General features: G+C 35.9%; 1 long non-coding RNA gene across 1 annotated transcript; it reads left to right on the top strand.

Moving 5' to 3' along the window:
• Positions 1–20: 20 nt before the first annotated feature.
• Positions 21–7,893, top strand: LOC129509524 (uncharacterized). Its single transcript, XR_008664364.1, has 2 exons — positions 21–519; positions 2,807–7,893. It is a non-coding gene; the product is annotated as an uncharacterized LOC129509524 (long non-coding RNA).
• The last annotated feature ends 11,762 nt before the right edge of the window (positions 7,894–19,655 follow it).

Genomic DNA, 19,655 nt, shown 5'->3' with positions numbered 1-19,655 from the left:
CGGCGGCCCGGCGGCCCGGCTCCCGCCTCGCGCCTCGCGCCTCCCGCCTCCCTCCCTCCACGTCTCCCGGCGGGCGGCCGCCCTCGGGCGGGAAGGGAAGCGGGAGGGGCCCGACCTGGAAGCTCGCCCAGGAGCTGCGCCTTCACCTCGGGCCTCAAGCCCCCGAACCTCCCCCGGTGCCGTGAAACCTCTCGCACGGCAGAGGTTTGTAACGTCCGTGCTTCTCCCAAAGGCGGTCCGTCTGTCTGTCTGGGCCCAGGCGACCCCGACTTCCTCGCCAGCTCCGCCCTCTTCCGCTACCTTCGTGGGCCCCGTAGCCAGCGGCTCCCTTCTCCCCACCGCCCGTGCTCAGTGTGCGGTTTCTTGTTATTCAGTCTCTGATTCATTGTTTCAGGAGCAGGAGCAGCAAAACCGAGACCAGAGAGGTGGCCAGGGGCCCAGTCACGAATGACCTTATGCCAAGGCGAGGAGTCTACATTCTCTCTATAAAAGTTCAGACCCGTTTAAAGACTCCTGAAGGTGGGCATCTCCTAAAAGGGTAGCAGAATTGGGCTAGGACAAGAGAAGCCAGACGCGGTTCTGTTGAAATCCTGCTGCTGTTTTTTAAGACCTGTCAGAGCAGTTATCCATTTTACTTACACTGTCCAGCCTTACTTTGAAAGGGCTTTAAGATACTATACTAAGCCCACATTAAAAGGTATTAAAAAAACAAAACCTCAACGGAGTAGTATAAAAGATCAAATTGGCTTTATTGAACATCATGAAACTGCAAGCATCCCATCAAGCAGATGGAAAGGAGCTCCACTGAGCTGCAGGACAAGAAAGGATTTTCAAGGTAATAAATAAATAAATAAATAAATAAATAAATAAATAAATAAATAAATAAAAATAAATAAAATAATAAAAAATAAATAAAATAAAATAAAAATAAATAAAATAAAAAAATAAAATGGTAGAGGGGCACCTAGGTAGCACAGTTGCTTAAGGGGCAGATTCTTGGTTTGGGCCAAGGTTGTGATCTCGGCGTCCTGATCTCAGGCTGAATGTGGAGTCAGCTTGGGTTTCTTTCTCCCTCTGCCTCTCACCCTCTAAAATAGGTATTTTTTAATATTTAAAAACAAAAGCAGAGGAGGGGCGCTGGCTGGCTCCGTCTGTGAAGCACGTGACTTTTTTTGATCTCGGGTTTGGAAGTTCCAGCCCCACCTTGGGTGTGGAGATTATTTTTTAAAAATTAAATCTTTAAAGGCAGAAAGAAATGGAAAAAAAGAAAATTAGCAAAAAGTACACTGTTGTACACAAGGTCATGCTCCTAAGGGGAATGGGAGAGGTATATCAGTAAATTTCCTAGTGCTAACCAGGAATTCCATGTTGACGGGTTAAAAAGGTTACTTTCTTGGAGCACCTGGGTAGCTCAATTGGCAAAGTGTGGTATGGTACTCTGAACTGCAGCTCAGATCTTGATCTCAGGGTTGTGGGATTCCATGCCCAGCATGGAACCTACTTAAAAAACAAAACAAAAACAACTGTTACTCTCCTGAGGAGGCTGAAACTGCGGTTAGGTTAGGTATGAAGTCCTGGTTTGCTGAAGTGGGGACCTTAAAATAATTCCTTTTGGGGCCTGTGGATTTCTTTTCCACAAAGGTGAATTATATTGAACTGGGTATGATCTCTACTGGTAAGAAGGACACAAATACTTATTTAGTACTATATGTCATTCGTTCTCAAGTAGATTACCTTGATCTAATCCAAAGAATACTCAAAAGCCAGATCATCTCTGTTCCTTAAAGGATTATTTCAATCTGTTATAAAAAACTAAGTTTCTAAGATTATTCAATAAAAAGCAAGACAGCATCATCTGTTATACCATGCAAAAAGAAAAATACATTCAAAACAATCCAATGGATTTAAAAATTCTATTCTTGAGTGGCATCTGTGTAACTCAGTCAGGTTGGGTGTCTACCTTCGGCTCAGGTCATGATCCTTGAGTCCTGAGATCAAGCCCCACCCACGTTAGGCTCCCTGCTCAGCAGGGAAGCCTGCTTCTCCCCTAGTGCTTTCACCCCACTTGTGCGCTCTCTCTCTCTCAAATAAATAAATGTTAAAAAATAAAATACAATTCCATTCTTGAGAACGGACATTAATAGATAGATCACTACATAATTTGGTTTAAACTCCTTGTCAACCACTAATTGCATACAATATCCAGGACCTGCAATTATCCATTCTTTTTGTGAAGGTATCAAATATGGAAATTCTAAATTTCACAATCAATGCATCCGTCCACCATTGTTTTAATATCTCAATTGTCAAAATAGTCTGTCATATATAACCCAAATCAACTTTGAAAAATTAATCCTTTTTTAGTCTTCAAAATAGAAGACAAGATCAGCAACTTCATAAAACAAAGTCTATAGGCTATAGGAACATATATGTAAGTTATATGTATATATATATAAATATCTAAATATACAATTATATTTAACATTATACTATTTGCACACATTGTCCCTTCATATATATTAAGCAGAGTGCTTAATACTTAATAATGAACACAGTATTTACTGGCCTGAATTTACACTTCTAAAGGAACTATCTGGGGATCTCAATGTCAAGTAACAAATCCAATAAAGCCAGATAACTGAGGTTCTCTGAGATCTGAATTTAAAGTTTCATTATTTGTCTTGCATGCTGTTGCTATTGGGCAATAACTAATCCAATTAATTGCAAGCTTGTTTCTATGAGGCTGTCCAGACAAGAACGAACTATGAATAGATTAACCATATGGTATTTCTTCTCCCTTTTCTAGGAGCAAGAAAGAACTAGCACGAGAAAAAAAAAAATGTGTTTCAAGTATGAAGTACTGAAATGGTTCTCAGCTTTTACAAAGAAATGTGAACATTTATAAATGTATGGGTTATAATTTTTTTATTATGAAAAATTTTAACATGTATAGGAGAGTTAATAATGTAATGGAATCCCATGTATCCACTAGCTGATTCAAGTTACCAATTTATCAATCTTGTTTCATTACCATCTCCACCTAATATATACATCTCCATTGTCACACAATTATTCTGACTGATGAGTATTATATTTTCCAGCATGATAAACTGATACCCAGAATTAGACTTTAAGGAAAATAATAACTCTTTTGAGCTCTTCGGATGTGCTAAGCATCCTAGGAATTAACCCAATTGAATTAAGCAATTTGAACATTAACTCATTTAATCTTCAATAACCTGTGAGTAGGTACTATTATTATTCCTTTGTTAAATAATAGGATATTAAGGTACAGAAAGGGTAGGTAATTTATGTGGAGTCACATACCTAGGTAATGACAAGGCTAATCTTCAGCCTCAGATATCTGGCTCCAGAATCCATATTCCTAACCACTATACTACCCTATCTGAAAGTTATTAGGACTGTAAGAAATAATATTCAAATGTCAATAGTAAACAAAGTTTTCATTCTGATACAACACTCAGATATAAAAGAAAACAAATAACAGGATACATATATGGGAATATGGTTTTATTAAAAAATATTTTATATGCTCCAAAACATTTTACTTGGAAATCTTCACTAGAAGTAGGAAAACCAGAAACTTTAGAACACCAGCATGAATACATAACAAATACTTTAATTGTGGATACATTAAATGTATTTTAATATAATACTTCCAATAACATGTTATATCATGTTAAAAATAATATAAGGAAATAACACTAGAGAACAACAGAATCCTGGATTTCTGTTGCAGATAAGGTATCCTTATTAGAGCCAGAAATGAAACCCTGGAAAGTGCCAAGAGAAAAAGTGACTATCAATCCAAAACTTGGATGTCATCCAGTTGTGGGTTTTTAAAAATGCCATTAAAATGAATCTGAGAATACCTTTAAACACAGTTCCCACATTAATGAACATCCTAGAATCCACAGTGGGAGTGTAAATGTAGAAGTAGGAATGTAATTTTATTGTGGGATTTTAGCCATAACTCTCATCTCACTCTACTCTAAGCAAAGGGATGAGAGAAAGTCTTGCATGATTTGCACCTTATTCAGCATCAAACAATTCACAGTAGCCAGAAACCCTATAAATGCCACAAGGCAGATAGGCCTTTAAGTTTCAAAGCCTACTTAACATAAAAAAAAAAAATTCACACTGGGAAAGAACCACACAAATTTAAGGATTATGAAAAAATCCCTTAACAGAGTTTACATTTTCGTAACCATCAGAGAACTCAAAATGGAGAGAAACCCCCAGTGTAATAAACATAATGAGGCCTTTAGGTGATCACTCATTAGTAAAGCCCACACTGGAGAAAACATCTTAAATGTAATCAAAGTAAAAACGTCTTAAGTAATGACTCATACCTTAATCTGTATCAGAACTTGCATAAGAAAGAAAACTTATTAATGTATTGAATGTGCAAGGCATTTAACCAAAGGGATAGAATTTGAAAACACTAATCCTAAAGTACATAGGTGCCTTCTCAACCACCATAAATAAAATAGCACTACTTTCCAGTCACACAAGCCCTTTACCCTGCTTTATTCTTCATAGCACTAACCACTTAATACACTATAAATTTATTTCTTAAAATGAGTTAACTTCCCCCACTAGAATATAAACTCCAAAAGATGGTGTTCTACACAGCTATATCATCAATGCCTAAGATGAAACCTGGCATGTAGAGGCACATAAATTGTTGATGAAGGAATTACAGTGCTTTTCCTTATATAGAGAGTATTTGTTATCTTGAAGATACTTCATTCTAAATGAAAAGAATTTACTTAGGCTTTAACACATGCGTAAAAAAAAATCTGTTGTTCCTTGTTTTGTAATACACCAGAGTTAAAAAGCATTTTAACTGTTATGGTCTACAAATTATTCTCCAATCATGTGAGGGATGGAAAAGTTGTACAAAAAGCACCCGGTAGCACCCTCAGAACTACACCAACCAGTGAGGGACCCAAATGGTTCACAAGGGTCAAGAAGGCAAAACGAAGTTCCCATTTCTGAAGAGAAAGTTACGGTTTTCTCAAGTTCCAAATCTATGTAATACTTTACTCCTCTAAGGAGTAATTCCTTATTTGCCTTGTCAACTACTGGTATAGAGGGTGTGGCAGTTTGGAATCCAAAAGCAGCAACCCTTTTGTGCAGAGTTCGGCACTTAAGAACCAGGTCTCTTGTTAATTAAAAAAGAAAAAATCACTAAGGGCCTACTCATCATTAAGCACAAAGTATAAATATAAATTTTTTTAAGTAAGGACTTTACCAACTCATCAAGAAAAGAACTATAAAGCAGTGTTACCTGTTTGTTAACATGTGAGGGAAGATTAAGGGAACAGAAACAAATGAACATCAAACTGTTGAGTGGAATGAGCTGAAAAAAGTCTTATAGGTTCACTGGAACTGAGTCCTAAAGGATAAATGGGTGTTCACTTGGCCACAATGAAGGGCAAAGCATTCCAGGCAGAAGTAATAAATGCAAAGAGTACTGAGGGGAAAAACACACAGCACGTTAGAAAAGAAACCAAAGTACTTGCAACTGATCACCATGCTCCAAAAGGGGAAGGTTAGAAGGGTAAGGTGAGGGAGGGTGATCTGTGTTCTAAGACCATACTAAAAATGATTTAAATCTTTATTACTTAGAAAGCACAAAGGTATTTTATAGTAAAATTTGTTAAAAAGCTATGTTAAATAAAAATCTTAGTTGTGAAAAAAAAAATCTTAGTTGTGTATGGAGAAGCAAGGAGACAGAGATAGGGAGAGATTTTCCTTGTACCAAGAGGCTCCATCAGAATGTTAATCAAATAGGGGCCTGGGTTTTAAGTGTTTGAGGAACACTGGGACTAGAACATGATTACACAGGATGCATTGCAGAGATAAACATGGGAAGGTAGACAGTAACTAGGTCATGGCATTCTCTGTTGCCCTGCACTGTGAAAGATTAAAACAACCAAAACATAAACCAAAATAGATTTTAGATAAAACATGAGGCTTAGTTGTTTGGACATACTGAATTTAAAATTACTAAAATTATCTAAGTGAATATATTTAATAGGCAGTTATAGGAAGAAGGCTCAGAGAGCAGAAGTTGGGATTCAAGCTCCAAGTCTAGAAGTCAGTTGAACATTATAGGTGTCAGAAAAAGCCATGGCAAGGAATAACATCACCTAAGAGTAAGTAAAAAAAAGAGAAAGGAAAAGGTAGAGAGGATGAAGAGAAAAAGGACAGATATCTAGGGAAGAACAATACCTAAACCAGGCAGGAAAACAACAACAAAAAAAGAAGCCCAAGGGAAATAAGGAAAGGTGGAGATTGGCTTTCAACAGGAAGCAGGCAACCTCTTTTTTTCTAAAAATGGAGGAAATGAATAGGGCAAAGACAGGAAATACAAGTTGAACTCCTCATAGTTTTAATCTTCTGTAAGACCAAGAGCCATAAGCTAAGGGAGGGGACAGAGGACATGAGGAAAGTTAGAGGTTTAGATTGGCCACCATGGGAAAAGGAGAGAAGTCACACCAGAAAAAAGCAAAAGGCTTATACTGAGGATTCTCCTAAAATTAAAGCTGAGATACTTATAGGGATTGCACTTTGAAGGGCTGCACGTACTTCATACGGGATGCAACATTCCAAAAAAGATGGGTGACAGGAATAATTCAATGCTGAGATTTGCAGAATGATTAGACTGAAGGACAAAGGGACAATGGACCTGAAGGGATTGTGGTGTCCCCTATAAGGATGAGGCTGGATCAGCAAGGAGAAAATCTGAAAGAAGCTGATGGTTTAGGACAAAGAGGAACAGTCCAAAGAAGGGGGCTGTGAAGCTGAAGAGATGCACAGAAATAAAGGAGAAAAAAGTAAAAAAAAAAAAAAAAGTACAAAGCTAGGAGGATGTGAATTGTCATCAGTTACTGAAATTTAAGATTTCAGAAAGAGCAACTCAGGATGGTGATATTCATTCAAAGTGTAGCCATGGGAGTAAGTTCTGGAATGTGATGAAGTTCATAGGAGCAGAAGTCAAGGATATCAGCAAGGTATTAGGATCATCCCAAGATGACATAGGAGTTGAGGTAGACAGAAATACTGAGAGCAAGAGAGCAAGTTAGGTTCTCTGGCCTTTATCACTCATCTCTACTATTAAAGACAAAAATATTAAACTGTCAATATATATGAAAAGGTACATTCTAAACACATATGAGTTAATGATGGACTAACCTAACTTGGTTTCATCTTCGTTACTCATTTGATAAACCACCCATTTTCTTTTAAACAAAATAGGAAAATTGCTTGAAAATTTTTATATAATGCCAATAGCATAAAAACTGTAAATGCCATTAGTAATGGTATTTAAAAAAATGAAACATTTGTTTTGCGGCATCTTTCTATTTATCTTATTCTGGAAATGGAGTCTGAATACTAGTTGTAATTTTTTATTTTGCCAATTTTTATATCCACAGCATATATCTAAAGCAATGAAGTGATTTGATTTTAATCTTTGAAGCATAGCAAACTTCAAAATAGATTTTAAAATAATCTGAAAATCTATAAAATGGTCAATTTTATGTCACAATAAAAAAAAAAACCTAACTAGTAATAAAAAAATTTGTAAAGCTACACTGAATTCCTACTTAGTATTAGCTATAGAATATCTGCAGTTCAGGCTGAGTTAGAATAACATACATGTCATCTTAAAAATTAAAGAATCGTTCCTTCATAGATTTAAAAATATATACTGAAAGATGCTTATGGCATTTAAAAACAGGAAACCACATTGGATATCTTTATGTAGTGTAACATTCTTAAACTCAGTGTCAATATATCTTCTTTTCTGGAAGATTTCCATTTCATGGGGTTTTTTTGTTTGTTTTCCTGTTTGAAAAGGAATAAATGAACTTACTGGTTAGTGTGATGCTGAAAGAAGTTTAAAATTTGTTTTGCATTTGTTGTATTCCATTCTTGTTCTTTCAGGGGTCCTTCACACACAGATACATACTTTTTCAAAATTTTTTCTCCTACTTCTCGGAAATCCAAGGGTTCTTTTTGTGTCATATAGCTTGCTCCAGAAACACCAGAATCCACTTCGTGATTTTCTGGCTGTTGATCTGCACAATACTTTAATCCCCAGTAACACATTTCTCCACTGTACATCATAGCCAGCAAATGAATGTCACTAAATATTCCTGGGAAAATCATTTAAGTTGAGAAATTAGAATTTAAATGTTTAAAAAGAAACCCTGGTTATTCAAATTCTAATAAATCTTTTTATGTCATTAAGCATTTTTCTTCTCATTTAACAGTTACACTAGAAAAACCAAATTATCACTAATACATTTCTCATGTAACTGGCATTTCTCTATTATATGAGGTCCATCACCCCACCCCCTAAAAAAAAAAAGGGGAAAAAATAATTATTTAGGTCACTGTGTTCTTAACCTTTTTGGGATTCTCTTTAGGACCTCTTTGAGAAACTAATATCATCAATGGAAACTTTCCCAGAATATACACCCAAAATTTTCCATATATTTCAGAACACTTAGAAATCCTGAATCTCATCCATGAACACAACTTTTATTTTGGGGTATATTCTAGGATCAGTGATATAGTTCCAGTCAAGTAATCTACATCTCCTGTATTTCTAGAAGAGTCTACAGAAATTTAATAGACATAAACATGATCCTAAGAGGCCATATAATTCTAAATTAACAAAGATGTTAAATTAGATATCTGAGATGCTTTATGTTCTCAGATAAAAGGAATATAATGGAGGATTGTCAAGAGTTAAAAGCATTCTTATTATGAAATAAAGTAATTATATAATTAAATATTTATGGCACTGAATATATTAATTTGGTAGACAAACAGACCCAGAATCAAAAGATCTGGGTATAAATTATTGACTGTGATTTTGGGCAACTTTGAGCCTAAGTTTGCAAATCTGAAAAATGAGATTCTGTACACTCTCCTATTTCATGGAGTTGTTGTAAGAAATACATAAATAAAAATATATATGTTTTAGAAACCACAGAATGCTATTAAAATACATGATTACCTAACTTCTTAAAGCCGCTAGAATACAAAATAATGATTTATTCTTATGAATGATTAGAAAAATTTACCTCAAATCAATGAGTACCATAATCTTAGTTGCTCATCTAATATGGCTCAACAGAAATGACTATGATGGTACTAGAGATACAAAATTAGAAGAAAAATCCAACTTTCAAAACTAGCATAGTGTCTATGTCTTGAATCTACTGCAAGGATTGTATAATCTCAGAATTTGTTCCTACAACTTAGCCCTTTACTTCATCTCAAATTCAGGTTCTAAGTAGTACCAAGAGAAAGAACAGGTTTAGTCGGAGAGATGACTCATTAAACCAACAATAAAGAAACAGTCATTTAAGAGCAGAATCTGAGGCTTGCATTCATGAAAATGATAGGCTACACTAATTATGCTTTCTGTGAATGCATAATTCACAGTTTTATATACTATATAAGTATAAACATTATTGTTATAAAAATAATCTATAAACATTAATAAGTATAATCATTTCTTTTCACTATTCCTTTAGTTAAAAGATCATAAGCCTCAGAAGCAGGTTACATTAGATGTTATTCAGAATTACATTTTGTATTAGATATGGCATTTTGTTGAATGCATATCCTTTTTATTTTTGGGATCCTATATGCTGTCTAGCTATTCCTCAAAAGACTGGTTGAGGGTAATAAAAAGATAGAAACTAAAATGGAGGGATCCCTGGGTGGCGCAGCGGTTTGGCGCCTGCCTTTGGCCCAGGGCGCGATCCTGGAGACCCGGGATCGAATCCCACGTCGGGCTCCCGGTGCATGGAGCCTGCTTCTCCCTCTGCCTATGTCTCTGCCTCTCTCTCTCTCTCTCTCTGTGTGTGTGTGTGTGTGTGTGACTATCATAAATAAATAAAAATTAAAAAAAAAAAGAAACTAAAATGGAGGGAAGGATGAACTTTTAAGCAGGCTAGAGCTTTGGGAAGAAGAGTAAAAGTATTTTCCACAAAGTGAGGCCACTTGGGAAGGGTGAGAGGAGTGTTTGCCTAGGGGATATCTAGGATCCAATCTCTGCCCAAGTCTAAGTTAACCTCACTCTTTATATTAACCAGGAGTGACTGCTGAACAGGGGCACAGATATCCTATGGAAAAATGTTACTAGAGAGAGTGAATGGCTATATGCTAAAGAGTTGTTCTCAAACTTGAGCCTACATTAGGATTACCTGGACAGGCTAACATGTTGATTGCTGAACCCCCAACTCTAGAGATTCAGATTTGGATATGGGATTGAGTCTATGAATCTGCATTTTTAACAAAGTCCTAGCACTTAGAGTAATGCTGCTGATCCAGAGACTATGCTAAAGTAATGTAGGTAAGTATCAACAGAAGAGATGAACAATGTAAATTAGGCACTCTCTCCCTTTCAACTTCCCCAGGGATTTCACTACTTTCTAGCTATAGTCTTTTTGCTGCTATAAACTTTCCTTGATATTTTTTCTTAATGCTCTGCATGGTTTCCAATAAAATATTCACTTCACACTATGCAAGTCAGTGCACTTGGTGAAACACATGTGATTATTGGGGGGTGGGGGTGCAGGGAAGGAGGAGGAGGATAACCCATGAAGTGAGAATGAGGGCAGAAAGAGGACTTCCATAGGGGGCGGGGGGGGGGGGGGGAAGGTGGCCAGATTGATTCCCCTAGGAACAGTGGTATCTAAAATCTGGCTGCATTGTACTATGGGAGCTTATTAAAAATGGATTCCTGGGGATGCCTGGGTGGCTTAGCGGTTGAGGTCTGCCTTTGGCTCAGGGTGTGATCTTCAGGTCTGGGGATAGAATCCCTGCAAGGAGCCAGCTTCTCCCTCTGCCTATGTCTCTGCCTCTCTCTCTATTTCTCTCATGAATAAATGAATAAAATCTTAAAAATAAATAAAATAAAAAATAAATAAAAATGGATTCCCAGACTCCATATATTGAACTGACTGACCCTGCATGTGTTACACAGAAATCTGTTCATTTTTAACAAGCTACCTAGGCAATTAGTAAGATGCTAGTCCTGAGGTATTCCTTTCAGGGATCTAAAATCCAGTTCTGGGTTACACTATGAGCCAGAATGCTGCTGAGAAGGCAGCAGGGGAGGTCCTTAATGGTATAAAAAAAAGTCATAAGCTAAGGGTGTGCAAAGCTCTATCGTACTTTGATTTAATCCATTTGACTCCAGGGTTATTCTGACAAAGCTATTTTAATAAGGGTCCACAGAAGAAAGACACTCAGAAATGACATAAAGAGGCTTATTGAATATATTGTTTGGTAATTTTTAAAAGCTGAAAATTTAATGGCATGCAAGTAATGTTCAGAAGACAAAATGATTATCTCACCTTGGAAAAAGAAATAAAAATCCCACTAACTATACACTGCTTTGAGTTTTACCTGAAGTTGGGTAAATTATCATTAAGATCTGGCCACAAAAATACTTTGGTAATTCATATTGAACTTTTAAAAATTAATATTAAGTATTATTCAGAATTATGCTTCCTCCTCCCTGATGGAGTCTAAGGAGTAATTTGGCCTCTGAAAGATAGGCTTTCCAGCTTCTCATTTTGAAAGAAATGGAGTAGGGAGGAGCAAACTGCTTTAGATGAGAGCAAGAAGCCAACACCAGAAGAGGGACCTGGCCCTGGCAAAACTGCTAGGCAGCAAATACTGTTTTCTTTTTTCTGGAAAGGAGGCCTATCCCTTTTGATTCTCCTCTTGAAGAAGTGGAAGCTAGGGAGTAGTGCAATCAAATTATGATTTAAGAGAGGACACAAGTACAAAAAACCTGAAGAGAAAATTCCAGGCCTTAAAAATATCTTACTCTATAACTAGAAATGGGAGAATAAGGGAAATTGGTGACTCTTGCTACTTTCTTTGGTTCTAAATAGGCTTTGGTGCCCATCCCTGCTTTTCCTTTTATATCAACCCATATGGATGGGTGAGAAGATTTTAGAAAGGCAATTGTCAGTGCAGCTAATCACTTTACTAGTTGTCTGAAAGAAATACTTCCTACAAATAAATCATCAACCCCATGTTTGTCAAAACATCATGATCACTGGAGTAGCATTTGGTATGCACAATTTTTAGGATAAGCTACTTGCCTGAACTAACTGAAAGTAATACCTTTCAGGAGCCAGTCATATGTTAATGACACTTAAATCATGCTGTTTTTTTCTAGGCGATGTTTTCAAATAAAATGGAAAAACCTACAGAAACTAATAAAGAAAAATAATCAATATATACTTATAAAGATGGTAAAAATAAGTGGTTCTTCCCTCCCATACCTCAGTCTAAAACTCAGTGATGCTCTATATCCAGTTCCTAACATTTTTAAGTGCATAGATATTTATGACAGGAACTAACAGTTGCCACCCAATACTCATTCTTCCCTCCTGTCTCAGTTAAGAGACAATTTTATTTGGGATGGCAATGTATTAGGTAAAGGACTATCCTGTACATCCCAGGATCCCTTGTACATGTATGAAGCCATGTGATTAAATTCTTGCCAGTGAAATGTAGGTGGAAGTTGAAGTGTCAGAAACTAAGATGGTTGCTCCAAAGGAGAAGATTTAGCTGAAAGAAACATCCCTTTGCCATCCCTATAGAGTGAAACATAGGGGAGATGAAAGAAGCTCCAGGAGCATTCTGAGACACTAAGGATGCATTATCCTCAACAGGGATTCATGTTGCACAGCTCTGGGAAGAACTGTTTACATGGTAGTCTATATAAAGTGCCTCCCTGAGGCTGTAAGGCTACCATTCTGAAGATGATGGAGAAAAAAGGTAGAACATGATAATGCCTTGTGCCACCATAACCAGCTCTGAACTGTTTTTATGTGAAAAAGCAGTAAATTTCTACTTGTTTAAAAGTTACTTCCAATCTCTGTTTCAAGTAGCTGAATCTAGTGCTTGAATGGGGGCTATGTGGGGATACAAAATAAAAGCAACATGATATATAATTCTCCCAGAATTTCTAAAGAGAAATTAGCAGTATTTTTCTGTATTACATTAAAAGTTATTTAGATTTTTTAAAGCCCTTTTATTATTTTTTGGTAGATAATGTAACTCCAAATTCATTTAAATCAGAGATAAGTCTAAGAAACTTAAAACTTTTTAAAAACCTTTAAAACAGAAAACTTCAAAAAGAAATCACATTACCTTCACTCAGTAATTTAGCTGTGTCTAAGTCTTGGAAAGAAACTCCTTCATTTAACTGGATAGGACACCGATAATTTAGCATCTGTAGTAAGTAACTGATTCCATCAATAAGGTACTAAATAAAAGTCAAAACCAAAAATTGCAAGTATTATATGCAGAGCTATAGAAACTTTAAGTGTTAATTTTTTCCTCATTCCTTACTTAAGAGAAAATTAGCTAATATGTAGACATACCTTATGGTTATTATACTACCATGGAAGAAGGACCCACTACCCCCAAAACTTTTATAAATGTAACCTTCCCAAATACTCCAATTAGCAAAATAGTATGTGGAAAAAAAAAAATCAACCAAGAACACATGATTCAGTAATATACCTGTCAAAAACATTATCAGAGGAAGAAATGGATAAAGGTAATAAAGATGCGTCCAATAAGTATTTATTAAAATATATATACACACTTACTATAATTTAGAAGTATTATGATCAAACTTTGTGTGACCTCTCACTTCCAGGCGTACATAAAGCATGCATATAATCAACTCAAGTTAGACTCCTTAGTGATACTTAACACTAAGATTTACTGATTTGGTCACAAGAGTCAAGATGAATCCAAGGGGTACACTGTTCTAGCAGCAGGGTCATGGGGTTCTTTATAAGTGATCTGCTGACAGAGAGAGGCTCACCAGGTCTGTTTTCTTTAGGCCTAATAAAATTAATAGACTGTCTAGCTTGTATTTTAAAAAGCAAAAATCCAAAACTTAAAAAACAACACATAGAACTTCCCAGTTTGGGATCCCTGGGTGGCGCAGTGGTTTAGCGCCTGCCTTTGGCCCAGGGCGCGATCCTGGAGACCTGGAATCGAATCCCACTTGGGCTCCCGGTGCATGGAGCCTGCTTCTCCCTCTGCCTATGTCTCTGCCTCTCTCTCTGTGTGTGTGACTATCACAAATAAAAATTAAAAAAAAAAAAAAAAAAAAAAAAGAACTTCCCAGTTTACATAGGTTTTCACATGTTATTTAAATCTTCTCAATAAAAATAAATAAATAAAAAAATCTTTTCAATAATTCCAATTTGTTTAAGAATACATAGCTAGTAAGTAAAAGATCTGGAATATAAACCCAGCATTCTTACTACATCAAAGACAGCTTTTAAGACCTATAAATGTCAATGATTAAAAACGTATAAAGAATGCCCTTTTACCTTTTTAAGCAAACTGGACTTTCTTGTGAGCCACTCTCTCCTTTTGGTCAGAGAATGACAATACATATAGAGTAGGGCTCCCCGTCTCCAAGAGAGACATTCCAGGAGTTCATCCCCAAGCAAATCGCACGGCTGAAATACAACAAAAACATAGCTAAAAACAAACAAACAAAAACAAAAAACCTCACATCTATAAAAATCAAAACTTCAAAATATTGAGCAATTCAAAACACTTTCATTTCATAAAATCTCCTCTTTACTTAGGTACTTACACATGAATGCCTTACTTGGAATCAGAAGTATAGAAATCTATTGCTACATGAAATTTAAAGTACTCCAATTTGCAATATTTTAGAAAATATTTCAGTATTTTAGTAGTTAATTCTAATATATCTAAAATAGAAGTTTTCTAAAATCTGATTAAAAAGATAATTTTTCATTCAGTGAGTGTATGGGAAAACTGGACAGTTACATGCAAAAGAATGAAAATGGACTACTTTCTTACACCATAAACAAAAATAAACTCAAAATGGATCAAAGATCTAAATGTAAGTCCTGAAACCATAAAATTCCTGAAAGAAAACATTGGTAGTAATTTCTTTAATATTGGCCTTCATAACATTTTTCTAGGTATGTCTCCAGAGGCAAGGGAAACAAAGCAAAAATAAACTACTGAGACTACACCAAAAGAAAAAGCTTCTGCACAGCAAAAGAAACCATCAGCAAAATGAAAATGCAACCTACTGAATGGGAGAAGATATAGGCAAATGATATATTTGAGAAAGGGTTAATATCCAAAACACATAAAAAATTTATGACTTAACACCAAAAACCTCCAAATAACCTGATCAAAAAGTGAACAGAGGACCCGAATAGACATTTTCAAATGAAGGTGGCTAAATAGAGATGGCTAAAAGACACATGAAGAGATGCTCACAATCACTAATCATCAGGGAAATGCAAATCAAAACAGTAAAATATCACCTTGCACCTGTCAGAACGGCTAGAATCAAAAAGAAGAAATAACAAGTGTTGGTAAGGATATGGAGAAAAAGGAACCATCATACACGGTGAATGGGAATGTAAACTGGTACAGCCACTGTAGAAGAGTACGAAGGTTTCTCCAAAAATTAAAAATAGAATTATCATATGATCCACTAGTGGGTATTTACCCAAAACAAAGACTAATTTGAAAAAATACATGCACCCCTAACTTTATTGCAGCACTACTTACAATAGCCAAGATATGGAAGCAACCAAATGTCCATCAATAGATAAATGTGATAAAGATGTGGTGTATATATACAAAGGATTATTATTCAGCCATAAAAAAGAAGGAGATCTTGCCATTTGTAACTACACAGATAGACCTAGACAGTATCAGACTAAGTGAAATAAGTCAGAGAAAAACAAATACCATATGATTCCACTTATATATGAAATCTAAAAAGTAAATGAATAAAAAACAAACACGAAGCAGAATCAGACTCGTGAATACCGAGAAAAAACTCATGGTTGCCAGAAGGATGGGTGAAATGGTGAAGGTGAGTATAGGCTTCCAGTTATGGAATGAGTAAATCACAGGAGAAAAAAGGTACAATGGTATCGTAATAGCCTTGTAAGATGTAGCTACACTTATGAGCATAGCATGGCATACAGAGTCATTGAATTTACTATCTTGTATACCTGAAACCAATGTGACAATGTATGCCAACAATACTTCAATAAAAAATAAATTTTAAAAAAGGATAACTTTTCAGAAATATGTTACTTGAAACAAGATCACACTTATTTGTACTACTGCTAGAATAAAATAATGAAAAAATATATACAAAAACAGTTTTAATAAATCAAACTTTTAGGGGAGCGTGGGTGGTTCAGTCCATTAAGCATCTGCCTTCAGCTCAGGACATGGTCCCGGGGTCCTGGGGTAGAGGCCTGAGTTGGGCTCTTTGTTCGGCAGGAAGCCTGCTTCTCCCTCTCCCTCTGCAGCACCCGCCCCCCCCCCCCCACTCCTGCTTGTGCTTGCTCAAGCTCCCTTTCTCTCTCAAATAAATAAAATCTTAAAAAAAAAAAAGACTGCTTCCTGAGTCAACCTTTTTAAAATGAGGCCCTTGTAATTTCACTCTCTATCACTATAAAAAAATATATGATGATCAAATTTTTACTGTGATGTTATCATTTAAAACTTGGGATTACGTGTTCCTACAGTCAGCATCCCCTGATAAACACATAAAGGAAAAAAAATCACTAGGGACCTAAAGAAAACAGCACCAGCAAAAGTAAAGGGAACAGAAACAGCAAATATCTGTGTTTAGAAAATGATCAGCCACCATTAATTCCAAAACAATTCCATCATGCAAATATTCTGAAACATATATGTGATACTTTAGTTAAGATGTTGGTCTGAAGCGTTAAAACTCTCATATATTCCTCCTTCGATCTTAATTTAAAACAGAGACAAAGATACATTCCAGAAGAAAAAATTAGACTCCAAAGAACAATACAGCAAGAATTAGCACCATTCCACTATAATTCACAGGCATGCAAAACTTACTTTTGGATGCATATTATTTTCTTTAACTAAAATTTCTGGTTCTGAAAGAAAATTGATCAGCTCTTTTACTTTCTGTGAAGAGTCTTCAGGAAAATCTTCATCTACTAGTTTGTTCTCCTCAAAATATGTCATGTCCAAAATAGCCTGAAGAAAAAAAAAAGTATCCATAAATGATTTAAACATGAATAATTCTTACAGTTTAACCTTACATATACAGATGCTTTATAAGACAGTTAAATCTTCTGGTACAATATTTAAATTTGAAAAGTGGGAAAAGTGTCTATGGTAAATATAATCTGAGATGGACTTTATAAGAAACTTCATAGTTATTTTACTAAAATGCTGAATTAATGATCTTGCTTCTTTCAAAAAAAGTAAATAAAATGGAAACTTAAACTAATCATGTATGATATAATTAGGAAAATTAACTTATGTTCTTTTCAATTTACACATACCTACTTCTTGAACATTGTTTAAATGCTTGCTATATCAATTTAAGGTCAACACCTCTAGTTTTATATATTGAATCTTCAAAGGATTTGTTTCCTCAAATGCAGAACCAGCATTTGGGGGATATGTATCCTGCCGCCCAATAAAGGCAACATATCACCAACATTATGCAATTTAAACACTAAATCCCCAACATTCCTAAATACAAGATCTTCTGTTCAAGTGCCTTAAAACTTCCCAATTCTGTCTTTTTTTAGTTTACTGAACTAAGACTAGGAAACTGAATTATACCACTAATCACCTAACTAACCAAGGATAAGTCAATTTTCTTTTATTGGTAAAATGAAGAAACTGCTTTTCAAAGTTCTTTGCTTTGAGGATAAAATGAATTTGTAAAGCACATAGAACATTATATGTAAATATGTAAAGCACATCGAACATTAACTAGCATACAGGGCTACTTAAGCACTAACTGTTCTTATGCAGAAGGACTAAGCCAGGAAGGGCAAGATCATTATCCAATGGAGAATTACCTGTTGATTCAAACCATAATTAGGGTCCAAGGAGGCCTGAGGAATTTAAATCTGTATCTCCAGGTGCTTCCTCTTATCTTTAGAAATAAATTAAAATGTTTAGGGGCACCTGGCTGGCTTAGTCAGTAGAGCATGGGATTCTTGATTTCAGGGTCCTGAGTTTAAGCCCCATCCATGTTGGGCATGGAGCCTGGTTAAAATAAAAATACATAACAAATAAATAAACAAAATGTTTAGAACTCTCCCATATGAAAGAAATGCAATAAGCAGGGAGTCCTCCATAGGAAAAGAAGGTCAGGCAAAGCTCTGCCAAATAACAGCAGGCCTTTTAGGGTTTGTGAGTAGTTGTTACAGGCTCATTCAACCATGATACCTGAAGGCAGAAACCAGCTTTATGTACCTCTTAAAAGAAAGCAGAGTGCCAGGCATCTAAGTGGTATTCATGTGTACTCTGGAAGCTTATCTCAGTTTAGTTTCTATAACCACTTCATTTTTATGATCCCTTCCCCATTCAAGTAAGAGCATATGAAGCACTGTGTCAACTATAAAGCTCTACAGGAATGTTAGTTATGTAGTGAAATTACGTTACCTTTTTAAAAAAAGATTTTATTTATTTATTCATGAAATACACAGAGAGAGAGGCAGAGACATAGGCAGAGGGAGAAGCAAGCTTCCTGTGTGGAGCCTGATGCAGAAGTGGATCTTAAGACACAAGGATCAGGACCTGAGCCAAAGGCAGATGCTCAACCACTGAGCCACCCAGGTGCCCCTCTGCTTCTTAATGTCAATTTGCCTCAGCAATGTTTGAGAAAACCAAGAAAATAGGTCTTGTCCGCACAGAGACCTGGATTTGAAAGGAAAGTAAAAAAATGGGAGAGGGGTCTCAGAAGAATCTTATAGACCTACATGACTATAGCAGGGGTGTCCTGTTGAGAATCTCAAGAAAAGATCAATTTCAGGTGAAAAAAATAATCAGGGAGCTCACAGAGACCTTCATTCCCTCTTAATAACCTTTAAGAAGTTGGAAATTGCATGTATTAGTGTTTTGTTTATTTATACATAAAGGGAAGCAATTCTGTTATCCACAAGATTTTTTTCCTTAACACGTAAGATAATACATCTTCCTTTTTTGCTCTGCCTCAAAGTTTCAAGTCCATATGGTTTATACATACAAGGGGCTTTTTTGACAAAAATTAAACACTTTATTTTTATTTTAAAGTTTTTATTTTTAAGTAATCTCCACACTCAACATGGTGCTTTAACTTACAACCCCCCAAGATGAAGAACTGCATGTTCTGTTGACTGAGCCAGCCAGGTGCCCCCAAAATCAAACACTTTAAATAGAGAACAAACTGGTTTCACTACATCTAAACCTTGGAGTCAGACATCTTATATAAGCAGTCTACCCCTATGACATATGAGAAACCACATCTGTTTCTGTACCTGTGTGTAAAGTTCTAGAAGATTTGATGGATTTGAACATTCTTTGTCTTCTCCACACAGAAGTTTCAATTTTTCTAGAGCTGCAGAGGCTCGAATTAAAAAGTGATCTGTAAAAGAGAAAAACATGAAGATTATATCATGTAGTTTCAAAGCATTAAACAAAAAGAGGTGTATCTGCAATGATGCTATGTTACACTGAAGAAGCAGCATGGTATTAATATCTTGTGTAAAACATGAAGTATA

Source organism: Nyctereutes procyonoides, unplaced genomic scaffold, assembly GCF_905146905.1.
Source record: "Nyctereutes procyonoides isolate TBG_1078 unplaced genomic scaffold, NYPRO_anot_genome, whole genome shotgun sequence".
In the NCBI taxonomy this organism is placed as follows: domain Eukaryota; kingdom Metazoa; phylum Chordata; class Mammalia; order Carnivora; family Canidae; genus Nyctereutes; species Nyctereutes procyonoides.
The sequence above is the reverse complement of the archived record's forward strand: the minus strand, read 5'-3'. Positions and strand labels throughout refer to the sequence as shown.